The 17313-nt window shown below is 46.3% G+C and overlaps 2 non-coding genes and 1 pseudogene across 2 annotated transcripts; all 3 read left to right on the top strand.

Moving 5' to 3' along the window:
• The first annotated feature begins 5645 nt into the window (after positions 1 to 5645).
• Positions 5646 to 5834, top strand: LOC136573882 (U2 spliceosomal RNA). Its single transcript, XR_010786097.1, has one exon. It is a non-coding gene; the product is annotated as a U2 spliceosomal RNA (small nuclear RNA).
• A 7976-nt stretch (positions 5835 to 13810) lies between these two features.
• Positions 13811 to 14023, top strand: LOC136573896 (U2 spliceosomal RNA; annotated as a pseudogene).
• A 2638-nt stretch (positions 14024 to 16661) lies between these two features.
• Positions 16662 to 16852, top strand: LOC136573908 (U2 spliceosomal RNA). Its single transcript, XR_010786116.1, has one exon. It is a non-coding gene; the product is annotated as a U2 spliceosomal RNA (small nuclear RNA).
• Positions 16853 to 17313: the final 461 nt, after the last annotated feature.

Raw genomic sequence — 17313 nt, 5'->3', positions numbered from 1 at the left:
GGCCAGGAGAGGGCGCTTCCTATTTATTGTGTGTGTCACAAAGCGGTTGGTTGTGACTCACCATTTTCTCAAACATGGGCGAAAGCCCACAAGAAATACCGGCAAATGCGCGGATCAAGAACACTGTACGTGTCTCTTTTTCAGATAGTGCGGACACACGTGGTCTGAAGTATGTGGTCGAGGACGTGCTGCAAGGAGTTTTCAAGGTGCAGAAACGAGAGATCTTAGCGATCCAAGACTACCCCAAGCGACGGATCTATGACGTAACCCTGACCGAAGCGGGCATCTTTAGAGACTTGGTCTCCGCTATCCCGATTAGAAAAGATCCGAAGCTTGAGGGTGTCTTGCTGGTCGAGCACGTCCTCGACATAACCAAACTTGTGGTGATTAAAATGTATTCTCCCTACATTGATGTAAAAGAGGTCGAGGACTTCCTTTTACGTTATTTTAAATCAGTCAGATGTATGGGAAAGATTATGAACGAGTTTGGTATTTGGACCTCGAAGTGGCGATTCCAGGCCACGTGTGTAAGTGACCCCAGTTGGCCGGGGGGAGTGATCTTACCGCCTGCGCGTTTTAAATTGGGCAAAGTGAATGGCGACCTATACTTTGCGGGAATGCCTGACTTCTGTAGGATTTGTTCAACATACGGTCACCAAAAAGATTCCTGTGCGAGTACTTGCAAGAAATGTGGGGGTACTGATCATGAGACAAGCGGGTGCAAAAAAGGCAAAGGATGCTATTTCTGCGGCAGTGTTGGTCACCTCTACACGTTTTGCCCCCACAGAGCACAGAAGACGGAGCAGCAAGGGCGACCCGGACCGAGGAGCGGCCAGGGCAGCCAAAAGACCAAGCAGCACCCCCCCAGGGAGAGGAGCCTGAGGAGATGGAGGTCTCCAGTGGGCCCCCACAAGGTGGCAAGGAGCAGCGGAGCATTAAGAGGAGGGTGAGTGACCGGCGGACTGGCTCTCCCTCCCGGGAAACCGGTAGAGGTGGCAGAGCCGGGGAAGCCGGTCCAGGCCCTCCCAAGGTGCCCGCTCAGGCGGTGCCCGAGGCGGAGGACCCTGGGGGCACGGCGGCAGCGACACAAAAAAGGAGGAAAGGCTCGGGCGGTAGGCTGTACTCGGAGGTGGTGCAGGGGGGAACACCGGAGATCCCGACGAAGTCGGCGGACCCGGTGGAAGTACTCCCTGCGGTGCCATCCCAGAGTGCCCCGCCCCCTCCTGACCAGGAGAGGGCACGGGCGGTCACCTCCGAGGAGGCAGAGTCGGAAGCGATCCGAGTACCCACCCCGACTGAGGGGACAGAAACGGTCACGGAAGCTGGCCTGCCAGCCCCCATGGAGATTCCGGAGGTGATCGAGTCGATTTGGGATCTTACGCAGATCCCTCTCTCGGGCACCGTAGGGGGCCCACTAAGTGAGGTAGGTTCCTCTCCAGCATCACCGTTCACGATAGATTCGGATGCGGGGGGGTGTGAGAGTGCCAGTGAGGTCTTTGGCTTGCCCGGAGACTTCTAAAGAGAAGACCCACGCATATCCCTAGTCTCCAATGGCTGCTCTATCGGGACTCACTTTTAATGTCAGAAGCATCGAGAGCCACGTGAGGAGGGTCGCTCTCTTCAGCTATCTGACTATTTTTGCTGCCTTCGTTTTTTTCCTACAGGAGTGCGGGATCCCGCATAGGGCCCAGTATAAAAAATACCAAGATGACTGGGTACATGGACCGTCGGTCTGGTGCGGCTCTAACGAGACCAGATCGGCGAGGTCGCCATTCTTTTTAAGGGTAACGTTTTAATTGACGTTATTAATGAAATTTTACCAGGCAGAGTTTTATTGGTCAAAGCTTTTATCAATGGTATTAAGTGGCAGTTTTTAAACTTTTATGGTGCAACAGATAAAAATGAAAGAGCAGAGATGCTAGAGATTTTACCCCTTTTTATTAACGATTCAGAACCCCTGATTTTAGCAGGTGATTTTAATTGTATTTTAAAGGGGGAACGCCGGCTTTCTAGCTCAGTGAGCAGAAACTATGACAAGACCTCATCTATATTAAAAAATGTGATTTTAGACAGTAAGCTCACTGACGCTTTTAAAAAATGTAATCCCAACGCATCAGAGGAAGCCGGCGTCACCTGGAGCAACAGACTGTGCTGCTCCACGATAGATTTTATGTTCTGCTCGTACCAAGTACTGCCTTTTAGATGTGACCTTTTTACCAATGTTTTCTCTGACCATAAGCTTTTATATTTTAAAGTCGATACCGTTTTTAAGAGAAAATCCGGTAAGAATGCCTGGAAGTGTCCCTTTTAGAAGATCCGCAGGTTTTATCTGATTTTATCACTTTTTACAAAGACTGCAGGCGAGTAAAAGATCCCAACACTCCCACCAGCCAGTGGTGGGAGATGATGAAGCTAAAAATTAAAAACTTTTTTATCAAGGTTGGGATCGCCAAAGCTAAAGAAAAACGTACATTTTATTCCAACCTGAACACTCGCCTGCAAACCCTGTATAAGTTCCGCGAGCATGATATAGAGGTGGACCACGAGATCATCGAGGTGAAGAAGGAGATTGCCCGGTGCCCGGAGCAGAGGGGAAAAGAAATCATCTTCCGTTCCAAAGTACAACACCTGGAGGAGAACGAGACCTGCTCCAGGTACTTCTTCAAGAAGATAAGAGACAAGCGCACAGTCCTCGATGATCTCGGTGGCACCAAGGACATACAGGGTATTTTAAAGAAAGTGTATGGTTTTTATGCGGATCTTTTTAATGCTAAACCTGTTGACGTTGATTTTATGAATGACTCGTTGAAGGAGATCACTGACGTTTTAGATCCTGGTTCTCGTGAGATTTTATTAAGGGACATCACAGAAAGGAGATTTTAGACACAATCAAAAGTTTTAAACCAGGTAAGGTGCCTGGGCCCGATGGTATACCCATAGAGTTTTATGTCACCTTTTTTGGTATTTTTAAGGATGACCTTTTCTCCCTTTTTACTGAGGTTTTTATGTCTAAAGCCCTCCCGGGGTCCTGGAAGAAGGGTGACGTGTCTCTTTTATACAAGAAAGGAGACAAGACCGACATCAAGAACTGGAGACCGATCACCCTTCTGAACAGCGACTACAAAATAATGGCAAAAATATGTGCAAATAGACTCAAGACCGTAGCAAGTAAAATTGTACACCCCAACCAGGTCTGTGGGGTGCCCGGGAGGGCCATATGGGAGAATCTTAACCTTTTAAAAGATTGTATTAGTAACACAAAGTCCAGGAACGGGAAAATGGCAATTTTAACTATAGACTTTGAAAAAGCCTTTGACCGTGTGTCACACTTTTATCTTTTTAAGGTTTTAGAGAGAATGGGTATACCGGAAGGTTTTTTACTGTCTTTAAAAGCGTTTTACAATAATTGCACGAGCAGAATTTTAGTAAATGGTTTTAAGACACAGGAAGTGCTTTTAAACTCCGGGGTGAAGCAGGGGTGTCCCTTGTCCCCACTACTTTTTATCTGCGCACTAGAGCCTCTTTTATGCACCATACGTCGGGACAAGCAGATCCGTGGGATCCCCCTGCCCAGCGGGGGGGGGGGGGGGGATCGAGGCTAAAGTAGTGGGGTACATGGACGATGTGGCAATACTTGGAAGGGACACCCTGTCGATCCAGAAGGCTATAAGACAGATTGAGTTTTATTGCTGTGCCTCGGGTTTTAAAGGAGATGTCCCGCGCCGAAACGGGTTTTTTTTTTTTTAACCCCCCCCCCCCGTTCGGCGCGAGACAACCCCGATGCAGGGGTTAAAAAAACCACCCGCACAGCGCTTACCTGAATCCCGGCGGTCCGGTGACTTCAATACTTACCGCTGAAGATGGCCGCCGGGATCTTCTACCTTCGTGGACCGCAGCTCTTCTGTGCGGTCCACTGCCGATTCCAGCCTCCTGATTGGCTGGAATCGGCACGTGACGGGGCGGAGCTACACGGAGCCGCTCTCTGGCACGAGCGGCTCCATAGAAGAAAGCTGAAGACCCGGACTGCGCAAGCGCGGCTAATTTGGCCATCGGAGGCCAAAAATTAGTCGGCTCCATGGAGACGAGGACGCCAGCAACGGAGCAGGTAAGTATAAAACTTTTTATAACTTCTGTATGGCTCATAATTAATGCACAATGTACATTACAAAGTGCATTATTATGGCCATACAGAAGTGTATAGACCCACTTGCTGCCTCGGGACATCTCCTTTAAGGTAAATTTTAACAAAAGTAGTATTTTAAATATTGGGGACCTGCCCTTGCCAGATGTCCCCATTCCTGTGTCTGACTCAGTGCAGATTTTAGGAGTCTCCTTCAACGAGGATAACAGAGGACTTAACAGCTGGGACTTGGTGTCACAAAAAATTAACAAAAAAATCTGTATGTGGAGCATGCGGCAGCTGACCATGGAGGGGAGGGTTTTAATCACAAAGTCAGTGATTTTACCCATTTTATTGTATCTTAGTTTGGTGTTTCCCCCTCCTGGCAGAGTTTTTAATAAAATTGTAAAGGCATGCTTCACATTTTTATGGAACTCCAAGATGGAAAAATTAAGCAGGGAAATAGTGATGAAGCCAAAGATAATGGGCGGAAAAGATTTCCCTGATTTTAAAGCCTTTTTATACACGAAGTATTTTAGTTTGTGTATTGGTGCTCTTTTTAAAAACCACTATTGGTCCTATTTTATCCGATATAATACTGGCTATTTTATGAGGAGGAATGGATGGTTTAAAACGGTTTTAAATTCCCCTTATTCTTTTAATCTGCCCCATGAATATAAGATTTTAGAAAACATAGCCATTTTATATGATTTTACTGGGAAAAGCCCACAAGTTTTAATGAACAGTAAAATTATTTTAAAGAATATTAAAGAAAGTGGTTTTTATGTGCAAGTAAGCAATTTTAACGAAAAGAGAGGCAAAGAGACATGGACAATGGTTAACCATTATATTTTTAATTCACAGAAAGACCTGGCCTGGAGCTGCGTCCATGACTGTCTTCCATGCCGGGCATTCCGGCATTGTAGAGGTTTGACCAACACTGCCGCATGCCCAAGACCCAGATGTGGAAAAGACGAGACGACAACCCATCTGTTATGGACTTGTTTTATTGACGAGAGAGTTTGGACCAAGATTTTACCGCTAATGATTAAAATAACTGGAATAAAGAGACTTTCACTGGACGCTGTTTTATATGGATGCCTGGAATGCCCCACACAGACGCAGAGAATTATGGCATGGAAGATGGTCAACTCGGTCAAAGCAGCTCTATGGAAGGCCAGGAACATTTTAGTTTTTAAGCACGAGATTTTATCTGTGAAGGACATTTTATCCATCAGTCTTAATGAGATGCACCAATACTACATAGTGGATAGGAAAAATTTTCCAATTTTAGCAAGGAAATGGCTTTTATCAGAATGGAGTTCCATAATATGATGCCACCAAGTGCCCTTTTTATGTGAATTTTAGGCTGTTTCGGAATGGTTTTTACAACGTGTATTGTATGTAGACAAATGTTTTAAATGGTATGTTTTAAATATGTTATTTAATGTGTTTTTAATGTACTATGGACAAACATCTTTTAAAAACATGTCTATGTAAATATATGTTGTGTAAATAAAAACACCCCCCATTTGGAGGGTTTGTCAACTTAAAAAAAAAATCTGTTCTTATCAGTTTAATATCTGATACGTCCCCTATCTGGGGACCATATATTAAATGGATTTTTAGAACAGGGAGCTGGAAAAAGAGCTTGCTCTGTCCACTCCACGCATTGACCTGGTATTGCAGTACCTCCAGGACCGGTGCACCCCCTTTCCTACAACAGTTTCCAAAAGCAGAAAAACAAAACCGACGAGCAAGAGGTGCAGCACAGCTGTGGCGGCTGCTGCTACCACCACCCAAGCACTTTGATTGACACTCAGCCCGTCTGCTCGCAACATTGTATCCACTGAGCAGCTGCGTCTGCCAGAGTGTGCACAGCACAGGTACAACTGGAAGCAAAACACACACACACACACACCAGTTCATATGGCAGCCGCATTCTATAGTTCGTACCTACCGCTGCGCTAATAGCCAAGTTGGAAACATCGGGGCAGGCACAGCGTATCCTGGCAGCCTGCGTCTGTATGCTCCACGTATTCGGGTCATGGGTGTATGTGCAGGGGGTGCGGTCGCACCTGGAGCTGGGAGCCCTAGGGGGCCCATAAAGTCTCTCTTCCCCACATTGTAAACCAATGCTATAAATGAAGCTTTATAGTTTGGGGGCCCAGTTCCAGACTTTGTACTGGGGCCCCGCAGCTTCTAGTTACACCTCCGGATCAGGATAATGCTAGGCCATTCCAACCAGCCTGTGTGAGTGACCTGCAGTCGCTGGTAGTCGAAAAGCGGCCGCCCGGCCGGCCCTGGATGCGCGCTTCAGAGTGGACAGACAGCAGCGGACCCCCAATCACACAGGGCCGAGGCTTGCTATGTAGCACGGAATACCTCATTGGACTGCAGCACTCCACGCGGGCTGAGATACATGCTCCACGTGGGATGGGCAGTATTCGTCCATGAAGATCCAGGCCAACGCTTAGAGATGGAGCAACACTCGGGGAGCAAAGAAGTCCAACGAACGGACATCTACTTTACAAGGATGTATTGCTTTATTCAATGCATGGACACAGAAACAGTTCAACCGCTCGATTACAGACCGCAGTCAATACAGTAAAGAAAGAAATGTGTCTGTTTAATGTAAACTTGCATGGAGCTCGTTTCTCAGCCACTGACTGACTGAATGCTGCTGCTGCATGTCTGAAACGTGGTCTAACGTTACATGCACCACCAGGGATAAGGCCTTGCCTATAAGCATTCCCCAGCTGGCAAAAACGGAACCTCCCTGCCTATTCCTCACCATGGAAGAACGGAACCTACCTTTTTTTTAAAAAAAAAAGAAAGCCACAGCAGCAGCCAACTAGATTTTGGTAGGCCGCTGTCTCCCCCTTGTGTGCTGCATAAAAAATGCACTCCGCTAAAAATAACAATGATCCACGAAATAGAGCGTATGGAGAGAATGAGGCTTCTAGATGAGCCGTCAGGCTATGATAAATTGTATCACACCTGGGCGATATGGATAGATGCCCGGAGCTCACCCCTATTTACTAGGTGGTTACAGACAGGGACATGTGAGTAACACGTTTAAACCACAATCGTAAAGAGAAACAACAATCCCGGAGCCCGCCCCCCCCCCTTTTTGTTTTATTTTCTCTTTCTCCCGTGTCATAGATACCTACCCTCCCTTACCACTCCCCCCCCCTTACCCTCCCCTCATTCCCCTGTTTGTAGACCTTATAAAATATCACAGACAAACATAATATAGTTCAACTCGAAATTTATTTATTAGGTTTCATTGTCAAAGTTATTTTTACATTGCTTTGAGATAAGGCAAAAGTTTCCCCCCCTCCATGAAACCAATAAAACCTATATTGAATAAAATAAAAATGATGCAGTTACCGGTAGTTCTGCAGCTTCTTGGTGGAAATAAAGACCATCTCCCGTTTCCCAGCTGCAGCAGAGACTGACTAAAATGGCTGCCAAGCCCGGTATTAATGCTTCTAAATTGATGACATCACAATGGAGTGACATCAGCCTGCCATACACCTGGCTCATGACATCACAAAGGAGTGACATCGTCAGCCTTCCAAACACCTGGCTCAATTGCATACAGTATGTATGTATGTATGTATGTATGTATGTGAGTCTATCTATCTATCTATCTTTATTAATTATGTAGAATATAGATATGGATTATTTCTAAATTACAGATTTTGTAGATATAGATTAAAGATAGATTTAAGATTGTGTGTGTGTGTGTGTGTGTTTGTGTGTGTGTATATATATATATATATATATATATGAATATATATATATATATATATATGTATATATATGTATATATATATATAATGTATATATATATATAATGTGTATATATATAATGTATATATGTAAAAAAAAATATAAAATCTGTAGTTATGTATGTATGGCGGGCAAAAAAGGCCTGCTGTATGTTTTTAAGTTCTTCGGATGACCATGCCGCTCTAATATTCTCCTTACTAGGGTCTACTAATGCTGGCCCAGGGGAAGGCAATAAAGCCCTATGGGGCCGAAGCCAATTTCCCTTATTTTAGGTAAAAAGTTTCCATCCGTCCCCACTGGAAATGCGGCCGGCCGAAGAGATCCCTCCAACCGACCGGCCGACGCACCTTCAGAGACAAACTAGTGCTTGCTTCTAGTGTCATCGCCGGCTTAACCATCCTTTGTAGGGAGCTGACGAGTCCTGCAGCAGCAGCAGCAGCAGGCTCTGCAAGCCTAGGATGCGTGAGCACGGTGCAAGAGGAAGGACTGAGGGTGTGAGGCTGGGCGCGGTTGAGAAGGCGTGGGGCGGGGCTATGGAAAGTTTTACAAACTCTCCCAGCTGCCTGGGTGCATTGTGGGTGCGCCCAGAGTGCTGGCTGAGCGTGTTGCCTCAAGCCTTGGAAGTGGAGTTGGGCGGACCGGGCTACAGGTGAAACCCGTTACGGGTTATCGCTTCTCGGCCTTTTGGCTAAGATCAAGTGCACTTGTGCAGGAGAGCTTAGCCAGAGGGTATCTCAGGTACCCCTCTCCTCGGCCTGGCGGGATCGCCCACTTCGGTGGGCTAAACCCGCCTGCTGCTATTGGGGAGAGGGCCTAGTCCTAGAGATAACGAGTTGCGATCCCCCTTGCCCTCTTAGCCTCATGCTAAGTGTGGAGAACTTACAACAGCGGTGTTGTAAAGCGCAGAGAAAAAGGAGTCATGGGTACGGACCCAGACTCCATACCGGCATACGCCCGGATACAGAACACAATTCGAGTTGTTTTTACGGATGAAGCGGCGGGTACACGTGGCCTGCGTTATGTGGTAGAGGACGTGCTCATGGGTGTATTCAATATACAAAAGCGAGAGATTCTGGCGATACAGGACTACCCCAAGCGTAGGACTTATGATGTTACCTTTACCCAGAAAGGTATTTTCCATGATTTGATCAATGCGATTCCTACCAAACAAGATCCACGGCTTGAGGGTGTCCAGTTGGTTGAGCACGTCCTAGATGTGACCAAGCTCATAGTGATTAAGATGTATTCTCCCTACGCTGACCAAAAAGAAGTGGAAGCCTTTCTCAGTGGCTATTTCAAATCGGTCAAGTGTATGGGAAAGATTATGAATGAGCTTGGTATTTGGACATCTAAATGGAGGTTCCAGGTCACGTGTATTAAGGACCCTGGGTGCCCAGGGGGTCTGAAACTACCGCCCGCTCGTTTTAAACTGGGTAACGTGAGTGGCGACCTCTATTTTGCGGGAATGCCAGCCTTCTGCCGCAACTGTAGAAAATATGGCCATGAGAAAGACAGTTGCGGCGTCACCTGCAGGAATTGTGGTGGTTCAGAGCACGAGACCAACCAGTGTCCTATGGCAAAGAAATGTGATATATGCGACAGAGTTGGTCATCTTTCCTTTGAGTGTCACCATAGGACACGAAATACGGAGCAGCGAGGGCAGCCAAGGAAGCCAGCAGACCAAACCGCACCCCCCCAAGGAGAGGAACCGGAGGACATGGATACCACCAGCAGACCCCCCCAAAACGATGAAGGTAAAGCAAAAGAGCAGCGGCGTAGCAAGAGGAGGGCTGCAGAGCGGCTGATGGACTCCCACCCCCAGGAGCCTGGGTCAGAGAGGAGTCCAAATGAAGCCGGTTCTGGCCCGCAGGAGACGCCGGCTGCGGAGGTACCCGAGGCAGAAGACCCCGGGGGAGACGCAGCGGCAACAAAAAGGCGGAAAGGCTCCAAGGCCACCCTGTACTCGGAGGTGGTACGGGGGGGACCTAAGGAAGTACCTGCTGATGCAGCGAAATCGGACGGTCCCCCCAAGGTGCCATCCACCAGTGCCCCTCCCCCTCCCTGCCAGGTGGGGGATCCAAGGGCAACCTCCGAGGTGGTGGCCAGGAGCCAAGTACCCACCCCTGCAGAGGGGAAACGAGAGCAGCAGGAGGCCGACTTGCCGACCCCTGGGGTTGATACGCTACCCATGTCGTCCATCTGGGACTTATCGGACATTCCTGCCTCGGGTGCCCTGGGGGGTCAGCTGAGTGATGGGAGTTCCTCTCCAGCATCATCGTTGTTTACCGTGGATTCGGATGCGGGGGGTATGAGAGCTCCAGCGGGGTCTCTGGTGTAGCCGGAGAGTGTGGGTTTTAAGTTGAACACCGCGGGTGTGTACGACACCATCCTTTCACCCACTCAATGATGGCGGACCTTTCATGTCTCACTTTTAATGTAAGAAGCCTCGAGAGTAAAGTGAGACGGGCTGCCCTGTTTAACTACCTCACCATTTTTGCTGCTTCCGTGTTCTTCCTGCAGGAATGCGGCATCCCGCACAAATCCCAATATAAAAAATACGAGAAAGATTGGGTACATGGGCCATCAGTCTGGTCTGGATCTAACGAGTCCAGATCAGCAGGGGTCGCCATTCTTTTTAAAGGGAACGTTTTTATTGAAAATTTTTATGAAATTTTACCAGGCAGAATTTTATTGGTCAGAGCTTTTATCAACGGTATTAAATGTCAGTTTTTAAATTTTTATGGTTCTCCAGAAAAGAAGGTGAGAGCAGAAATGTTGGAGATTTTACCCCTTTTTATTAACACTTCTTATCCCCTTATTTTAGCTGGTGATTTTAATTGTGTTTTAAGGGGGGAACGCCGGTTCTCTAACTCCGTAAGCAGGAACTATGACAAAACCGCAAACATGCTGAAGAACATCGTATCAGATCACCTGCTTACGGATGTTTTTAAAACATGCAACCCGCTTTTACCAGAAGAGGCCGGCGTGACCTGGAGCAATACCACCTGCAGCTCCAGGATTGATTTTATCTTCTGCTCTCACCAGGTACAACCTTTTAGATCTGATGTTTTTAATAATACCTTCTCTGACCACAAGGTTTTATTTTTTAAAGCGAACCTTGGAGCAAGAAGGAGAACCAGAAATGCCTGGAAGATGAACGTGTCCCTCCTACAAGATCCGCAGGTTTTATCTGATTTTATTACCTTTTTTAAAGAGTGCAGACGGGTAAGAGATCCCAACATTCCCACCAGCCAGTGGTGGGAAAAAATGAAAATCAAGATTAAGGACTATTTTATCAGGGTTGGGATCTCCAAAGCCAAGGAGAAACGGGATTTTTATTCTGATTTAAACACCCGTCTGCAGACCCTGTACAAAATGAGAGAGCATGATATTGATGTGACGAAAGAAGTTTTAGATATAAAAAAAGATATCGCCAAATGCCTGGAGCAGAAGGGCAAAGAAATTATTTTCCGTTCCCGAGTTAAACACCTTGAGGAGAACGAGACCTGCTCCAGGTATTTTTTTAAGAAAGTTACTGACAAAAAATGCGTTTTAAATAACCTTGATGGAGTCACAGATGTACAGGGTCTTTTAGGAAAGGTACATGGTTTTTACGCGGATCTTTTTAACACTAAAAGTGTGGATATAAGTTTTATGAAGGACTCAGAGGAGATCACGGATGTTTTAGATCCTGTCTCACAGAGGTTTTTATTGCGAGATATCTCGGAGCAGGAAATTTTAGATACCATCCGTAGTTTTAAACCAGGCAAGGTGCCTGGTCCGGACGGTATACCCATCGAGTTTTATGTCACGTTTTATGGAATTTTAAAAGAGGATTTTTATTCTCTTTTTACGGAAGTTTTTAATTCCAAGAGCCTCCCAGGGTCATGGCGGAAGGGTGAGGTGTCTCTGTTGTACAAGAAAGGCAACAAGACACATATCAGAAACTGGAGACCCATCACCCTTCTAAACGCCGATTACAAAATCATGGCTAAAATATGCGCCAACAGACTCAACAATATAATACACAAGATCATACATCCAAATCAAGTCTGTGGCGTCCCTGGGAGGGCCATACATGATAATTTAAACCTTTTAAAAGACTGTATTAGCGACACCAAGTCAAGGCATGGTAAAACTGCCATTTTATCCATAGACTTTGAGAAGGCCTTTGACAGAGTGTCGCATTTTTATCTTTTTAAGGTTTTAGAGAAGATGGGTATACCAGAAGGCTTTTTATTGTCCCTAAGAGCCTTTTATGAAAACTGCACGAGTAAGATTTTAGTCAACGGTTTTAAGACGCAGGATGTCCTTTTAAAATCCGGGGTGAAGCAGGGGTGTCCCTTGTCCCCACTACTTTTTATCTGTGCATTGGAGCCTCTTTTATGTGCAATACGAGCCGATAAGCAGATCAGAGGAACCCCCCTTCCGGGTGGGGGGGGGATTGAGGCTAAAGTAGTGGGGTACATGGATGATGTCGCGGTGCTCTGCAGGGACACCCTCTCAATTCAAAAAACCATGAAACAAATTCAGTATTTTTGCTGCTCCTCCGGTTTTAAAGTGAATTTTAGTAAAAGCAACATTTTAAACATTGGAGATATGCTTTTATCGGACATTCCTGTACCGGTTTCTGATTCCGTGCAGATTTTAGGGGTCTCCTTTAATGAGTCCAACAACGGTTTTACCAGTTGGGACTTGGTGGCACAAAAAATAAACAAAAAGTTATGTATGTGGAGCATGCGGCAGCTGACGCTGGAGGGGAAGGTTTTAATAACAAAGATGATTATCTTACCTATTTTATTATATCTTAGTCTGGTGTTTCCCCCTCCAGACCGGCTGCTAAAGAAGATCACAAAGGCATGCTTCACCTTCTTATGGAACTCCAAAATGGAAAAGCTTAGGAGAGAGATAGTTTTAAAACCCAAACCTATGGGGGGGAAGGATTTCCCTGATTTTAAAGCCTTTCTTTTAACTAAGTATTTTAGCATGTGTCTTAACGCTGTTTTTAAAAATCACTTTTGGTCATATTTTATCCGCTACAACACAGGTTATTTTATGCGCAGAAATGGGTGGTTTTCCACAGTCTTAAATTCCCCCTATTCTTTTAACCTGCCGGATGAGTATCGAATTTTAGGAAAAATTGTGATTTTATATAATTTTAGCGGGAAGACGGTGCAATACCTTTTAAATAGTAAGAAAGTATACAAAGATTTTAAGGAAAGTGGTTTTATGGCGCCTGCAAGTAATTTTAATGAAGAGAGAACAAAAGAAATATGGAAAATGGTAAATGACAACTCTCTTTTTAACCCACAGAAGGACCTTGCCTGGAGCTGCGTTCACGAGTGTCTTCCATGCCGGGCATTCCAGCATCGAAGAGGGCTGACCAACTCTGCCGCATGCCCAAGACCAGGATGCCAAGAAGAAGAGACCGTGCAACATCTTATGTGGACTTGTTTTTTTACTAAAATCATATGGACTAAAATAAGCCCTCTTCTACACAAAATCACCCGGAACAAAGAAATAAAGATGGAGACCGTGCTGTATGGATGTCTGGAGTGCCCCACGCGGACCGAGAAGATAATGGCATGGAAGATTATCAACTGCGTGAAGGCAGCTCTGTGGAAGGCCCGGAATATTTTATTATTCAAACATGAGGTTTTATCGGTGCAGGATGTTTTATCTATTTGTCTTAGCGAGATGTACGATTATTTTATAATAGATAAGAAAAACTTTCCTATTTTATCCAGAAAATGGCTTTTAAGGGAGTGGAGTTCCATATTGTGATGCCACCAAGTGCCCATTTTATATGTATGTATTTGTATTTTTAAAGAGTTTTTGTTTTTTAGAACATTTTAGGTTTTAAAATGTTCTTAATATGTTACCAAATTGTAAAACTCTTTTTGTGTTAATAAAGTCACCCCACTAGATGGGGATGTTAAACTAAAAAAAAAATCTGTTCTTATCAGTTTAATATCTGATACGTCCCCTATCTGGGGACCATATATTAAATGGATTTTTAGAACAGGGAGCTGGAAAAAGAGCTTGCTCTGTCCACTCCACGCATTGACCTGGTATTGCAGTACCTCCAGGACCGGTGCACCCCCTTTCCTACAGCAGTTTCCAAAAGCAGAAAAACAAAACCGACGAGCAAGAGGTGCAGCGCAGCTGTGGCGGCGGCTGCTGCTACCACCCAAGCACTTTGATTGACACTCAGCCCGTCTGCTCGCAACATTGTATCCACTGAGCAGCTGCGTCTGCCAGAGTGTGCACAGCACAGGTACAACTGGAAGCAAAACAACACACACACACACACCAGTTCATATGGCAGCCGCACTCTATAGTTCGTACCTACCGCTGCGCTAATAGCCAAGTTGGAAACATCGGGCAGGCACAGCGTATCCTGGCAGCCTGCCTCTGTATGCTCCACGTATTCGGGTCATGGGTGTATGTGCAGGGGGCCCGGAGCCCCAGGGGGCCCATAAAGTCTCTCTTCCCCACATTGTAAACCAATGCTATCAATGAAGCTTTATAGTTTGGGGGCCCAGTTCCAGACTTTGTACTGGGGCCCCGCAGCTTCAAGTTACACCTCCGGATCAGGATAATGCTAGGCCATTCCAACCAGCCTGTGTGTGTGACCTGCAGTCGCTGGTAGTCGAAAAGCGGCCGGCCCCGGATGCGCGCTTCAGAGTGGACAGACAGCAGCGGACCCCCAATCACACAGGCCCAAGGCTTGCTATGTAGCACGGAATACCTCATTGGACTGCAGCACTCCACGCGGGCTGAGATACACGCTCCACGTGGGATGGGCAGTATTCGTCCATGAAGATCCAGGCCAACGTTTAGAGATGGAGCAACACTCGGGGAGCAAAGAACTCCAACGAACGGACGTCTACTTTACAAGGATGTATTGCTTTATTCAATGCATGGACACAGAAACAGTTCAACCACTCGATTACAGACCGCAGTCAATACAGTAAAGAAAGAAACGTGTCTGTTTAATGTAAACTTGCATGGAGCTCGTTTGTCAGCCACTGACTGACTGAATGCTGCTGCTGCTGCATGTCTAAAACGTGGTCTGACGTTACACACACCACCAGGGATAAGGCCTTGCCTATAAGCATTCCCCAGCTGGCAAAAACGGAACCTCCCTGCCTATTCCTCACCATGGAAGAACGGAACCTACCTTTTTTTTAAAAAAAGAAAGCCACAGCAGCAGCCAACTAGATTTTGGTAGGCCGCTGTCTCCCCCTTGTGTGCTGCATAAAAAATGCACTCCACTAAAAATAACAATGATCCACGAAATAGAGCGTATGGAGAGAATGAGGCTTCCAGATGAGCCGTCAGGCTATGATAAATTGTATCACACCTGGGCGATATGGATAGATGCCCGGAGCTCACCCCTATTTACCAAGTGGTTACAGACAGGGACATGTGAGTAACACGTTTAAACCACAATCGTAAAGAGAAACAACAATTCCGGAGCCCGCCTCCCCCCCCCTTTTTGTTTTATTTTCTCTTTCTCCCGTGTCATAGATACCTACCCTCCCTTACCACCCCCCCCTTACCCTCCCCTCATTCCCCTGTTTGTAGACCTTATAAAATATCACAGACAAACATGATATAGTTCAACTCGAAATTGATTTATTAAGTTTCATTGTCAAAGTTATTTTTACATTGCTATGAGATAAGGCAAAAGTTTCCCCCCCTCCATGAAACCAATAAAACCTATATTGTATAAAATAAAAATGATGCAGTTACCGGTAGTTCTGCAGCTTCTTGGTGGAAATAAAGACCATCTCCCGTCTCCCAGCTGCAGCAGAGACTGACTGAAATGGCTGCCGAGCCCGGTATTAATGCTTCTAAATTGATGACATCACAAAGGAGTGACATCGTCAGCCTTCCAAACACCTGGCTCAATTGCATACAGTATGTATGTATGTATGCATGTATGTGAGTGAGTCTATCTATCTATCTTTATTAATTATGTAGAATATAGATATGGATTATTTCTAAATTACAGATTTTGTAGATATAGATTAAAGATAGATTTAAGATTGTATATGTGTGTGTATATGTGTGTATATGTGTGTGTGTGTGTGTGTGTGTGTGTGTGTGTGTGTGTGTGTATGTATGTATATATAATGTATATATGTAAAAAAAATATAAAATCTGTAGTTATGTATGTATGTATGTATGTATGTATGGCGGGCGGGCAAAAAAGGCCTGCTGTATGTTTTTAAGTTCTTCGGATGACCATGCCGCTCTAATATTCTCCTTACTAGGGTCTACTAATGCTGGCCCAGGGGAAGGCAATAAAGCCCTATGGGGCCGAAGCCAATTTCCCTTATTTTAGGTAAAAAGTTTCCATCCGTCCCCACTCGAAATGCGGCCGGCCGAAGAGATCCCTCCAACCGACCGACCGACGCACCTTCAGAGACAAACTAGTGCTTGCTTCTAGTGTCATCGCCGGCTTAACCATCCTTTGTAGGGAGCTGACGAGTCCTGCAGCAGCAGCAGGCTCTGCAAGCCTAGGATGCGTGAGCACGGTGCAAGAGGAAGGACTGAGGGTGTGAGGCTGGGCGCGGTTGAGAAGGCGTGGGGCGGGGCTATGGAAAGTTTTACAAGCTCTCCCGGCTGCCTGGGTGCATTGTGGGTGCACCCAGAGTGCTGGCTGAGCGTGTTGCCTCAAGCCTTGGAAGTGGAGTTGGGCGGACCGGGCTACAGGTGAAACCCGTTACGGGTTATCGCTTCTCGGCCTTTTGGCTAAGATCAAGTGTAGTATCTGTTCTTATCAGTTTAATATCTGATACGTCCCCTATCTGGGGACCATATATTAAATGGATTTTTAGAACAGGGAGCTGGAAAAAGAGCTTGCTCTGTCCACTCCACGCATTGACCTGGTATTGCAGTACCTCCAGGACCGGTGCACCCCCTTTCCTACAACTGTTTCCAAAAGCAGAAAAACAAAACCGACGAGCAAGAGGTGCAGCGCAGCTGTGGCGGCGGCTGCTGCTACCATCCAAGCACTTTGATTGACACTCAGCCCGTCTGTTCGCAACATTGTATCCACTGAGCAGCTGCGTCTGCCAGAGTGTGCACAGCACAGGTACAACTGGAAGCAAAACAACACACACACACACACACCAGTTCATATGGCAGCCGCACTCTATAGTTCGTACCTACCGCTGCGCTAATAGCCAAGTTGGAAACATCGGGCAGGCACAGCGTATCCTGCCAGCCTGCCTCTGTATGCTCCACGTATTCGGGTCATGGGTGTATGTGCAGGGGGCCCGGAGCCCCAGGGGGCCCATAAAGTCTCTCTTCCCCACATTGTAAACCAATGCTATCAATGAAGCTTTATAGTTTGGGGGCCCAGTTCCAGACTTTGTACTGGG

This window comes from Eleutherodactylus coqui, chromosome 7 (assembly GCF_035609145.1).
Source record: "Eleutherodactylus coqui strain aEleCoq1 chromosome 7, aEleCoq1.hap1, whole genome shotgun sequence".
NCBI lineage: Eukaryota > Metazoa > Chordata > Amphibia > Anura > Eleutherodactylidae > Eleutherodactylus > Eleutherodactylus coqui.
The sequence above is the reverse complement of the archived record's forward strand: the minus strand, read 5'-3'. Positions and strand labels throughout refer to the sequence as shown.